Below are 3,708 nucleotides of genomic sequence, written 5' to 3'. Positions count from 1 at the left end.
TACGCCTAGGAGTTATATTTATTAATAAAAATTTCGTACTCCTCCCCGGTTAATAATACTCCTCAAAAATGGTGAGTAATATTACTCTTCTGGAAATATGTTAGTGCGACCTCTGAGCTCTCAGAATATGGTGACACGTAGGCAAATGCAGTTACCCAAGTGTTTTATTTGCTAAACCATAAGAAAACCTGTACATGTTTGGTGTCTCCTTGATCATATTAACCTACAAAATAATTTTATATTATATATATATATATATATATATATATATATATATATTTTTTTTTTTTACTGCATAAAAATTTTAACGGCAAACAAGTGGCAAAACAGCTTTTTTTATTCTATTCCACTGCAGGAAAGGGTTAATAATTTCTTTTTGCATAAAAATTAACCCACTTGAGTCTGCCTTCCTGGAGCCCGGGGAACATTTTAACCGCTCATCTCCCTAGTGGCCTACTAAAGAACCAGAAGCTGGGGCCTTCGATTTGGGAATGTTCCTGGCAGCGCCTCCATTCACGACCGCAGGAGCTCCCTAGAAAGTCCCAGTAAAGTCTCTAGAAAAAACTGTAGTGTGAAAAAGCCAATTGAAAAGAATGGTTCACGAAAGCATCATTGAAAAAAAAAAATCACTGAAGCCAGGAAGAGAAAACCAATCTGTATGTGTCTACAAGCCAAAATGGATTGAAAAAAAAAAACTGCTCTAAGGTACATTTGAAACAACTATAAGGCAGACAGAGTCAGACTGGGGTACCTGGGGCCCACCATCTACTATCAAGGGACATATTAAGGGATACGGAAATTTCTAGGCACGGGCTCTGCTAGTGCACAGCTCTTAGTTTGTGTACAGGGGCTACTGGGGTGACTGTCTCAGGGCATAAATGCCACGGCCTGATCGCATCTGTGTTTCTACGGTAATGCCTGCAATCTGGAACGAGCCGCCGGTGTTTTGCATTATTTTAATGCCTCAGGGATGGTATAAGAGTTACCCTGGTTTTCTGGGCTTTCTGCTGGTGATTGGGCTGTGGTTAAAGGGCACCTACCACCACGAATCTACCTATAAAAGGTAGATCGGGTGGTAGGTGGATGTATGGGACGTGAGGATAGCCCTTTTTAGAGCTAATCCTCACGTCCCCGCTAGCGTAGTATAAACTTTATTGCCCTAATATGTTAATTTAATTAAGCGGCTACCGGGGCGTGGAGTAGCCGGACACGAGGCTACACGGCGCGGCTACTCCACGCCCCAGTAGCTGCTTTCTCCCGCCTACCCTGTGATCTTCGGCGCGCAGCTCCTGGCAGCTGCGCGCCCTCGTCCGAGAAGCCGGAGTTCTGCGCGTGCGCAGTAACTCCGGTCAAGATGCGCGATCTCGGACGAGGGCGCGCAGCTGCCAGGAGCTGCGCGCCGAAGATCACAGGGTAGGCGGGGGAAAGCAGCTACTGGGGCGTGGAGTAGCCGCGCCGTGTAGCCTCGTGTCCGGCTACTCCACGCCCCGGTAGCCGCTTAATTAAATTAACATATTAGGGCAATAAAGTTTATACTACGCTAGCGGGGACGTGAGGATTAGCTCTAAAAAGGGCTATCCTCACGTCCCATACATCCACCTACCACCCGATCTACCTTTATAGGTAGATTCGTGGTGGTAGGTTCCCTTTAAAGATGGAAGTGTTAGCACTCCACACCTACACTACCTCTCATAAGTTTGGGGTCACTTAGTTTAATTGAAAGAAAATGTGCTTTCTAACATTAAATGAATCATAACTACGTTGTTAATGTGGTAAATGACGATTTTAGCTGCAAACATCTGTTTGTATATAGTCCCATTTCCAACAACCACCGGTCAGTGGTTTGATGGTACATTGTGTTTGTTTACTGTGTAAGAAGGCTAATGGATGTTTACAAAACCCTTGTTCAAGTATGGAAGCACAGCTGAAAACAGTTTGGATGATTAGAGAAGCTCTAAGGGTGCGTCCACACGTTCAGTTTTTCGGATGCAGTTTTTGATGCCCAAACCAGGAGTGGAGTGAAAATAGAGGAGTTGCACTTCTTAATTATAAGTCCTCACCCATTATGATCCACATCTTCTTTTGGCTTCAAAAACTGCATCAGAAAAACTGAACCCTAAAACTGACCTTCGTTTAAGCTGGTTGAGAATCTAGAGCATCATATTTGTTTGTTCTTTGAAATGGCCAGAAAAAATGAACTTCCATGTGAAACTCAAGTCTATTCTTGATCTTAGAAATGAAGGCCATTCCATGCAACAAATTCCCAAGAAACTGAAGATTTCCTGCAATGGTGTATACTACTCTCTTCAGAGGAGAGCACAAACGGGCTGTAGAAAGAGAAGTGGGAGGCTCCGCTCCACAACTAAACAACAAGACAAGTACATTAGTCTCTAGTTGGAAAAATTGAAGTCTCAACTGGCAGCTTCATTAAGTATCTGCCAAATACCAGAGTCACCCACTACAGTGAAGAGACAACTCAGGGCAGAGGGTCAGAACAAAGCCATATCAGAATATCGGAGACTGGCTGATAAAAGGAAAAGATTGATATGGGCAAAAGCACACAGACATTGGACAGAAGAAGATCGGAAAAAAGGGTTATGGACAGAAGTCTGAGGTGTTCGTATCACACAGAATAACATTTGTTAGATGCAGAACAACTGGAAAGATGCTGGAAGACGCCTGACGCCATCTGTTACATGATGGAGGTCATTAATGGTTTGGGGGGGAAGTGGGAGATTTGTACCAGTTCAAAGGGATTTAAAATAAGGAAGGCTATCACTCGTTTTGCAGTGCCAGGCCATACCCTGCTGAGAGCGTGAGATTGGAGCCAATCCAACAATGACCCAAAGCCTTTAGGGAAGTTGGTAGCTGGTATCCATCTGTCACGGCGCAGCCTCCCAGTCACCAAATCTCAACCCACTGAGCTGCAAGCATGACCGCGGCGTGCAAATGTGTCCCCCGTGCTTACTGGGGGATCCGTTCCCTCCTCCCGCAGCCCCAGAGTCTGGCTCTCCTTCATTAAAGATTATGGGACTTTTATTTAATTATTATAAAATGATTTAATCTCCCCAGGTACACATAAAATGCAAATAAAGTATATAAAACAGAAAAACGTCCAAAAAAAAAATTACATATTTGGCATCACCACGTCCATATTAATCTGTACCCACTCGGTCAGCGATGTAATATACAATTTTTCATCAAACACCATCATAAAATATGTTATAAAAATTTATGATTTTGTTAGTGTCCTCCTTGAAATAGTTAAAATCTCATGAATTAGCTGTAGACCCTCAAAATGAATCTATACATTGTATCTCATCCCGTAAATAAGCCCTCATGTTTGCATTACCAAAAAAAAAAAAAAAAACCTTTAAATTTATAGCTTGTACAATGTGACAATACAAATCTGCTGTGAATAGCGCAGCTTTCATCCTATGCCCGGTTGTGCGCCCATACAGCAGGTTACCACCACATATGGGGTATAAGTACAGTCATGGCCAGAAGCTTTGTCAAAATTAACATTTGTATCATTCTCAAAGTCTACTGCATCAGGTTTTAGAATGGCAATTTCCCATTATTCCAGAATGTTATAAAGAGTGATCAGCTTAACAGCAATTAATTGCCAAATCAATATTTGCCTAGAAAATCTAACATCGTTTCAGTGATTGCTCCAGTAACACAGGTGTGGGTGTTTATGAGGACAGG

This window comes from Engystomops pustulosus, chromosome 4 (assembly GCF_040894005.1).
Source record: "Engystomops pustulosus chromosome 4, aEngPut4.maternal, whole genome shotgun sequence".
Lineage (NCBI taxonomy): Eukaryota > Metazoa > Chordata > Amphibia > Anura > Leptodactylidae > Engystomops > Engystomops pustulosus.
Note: the sequence above shows the minus strand (reverse complement) of the source record.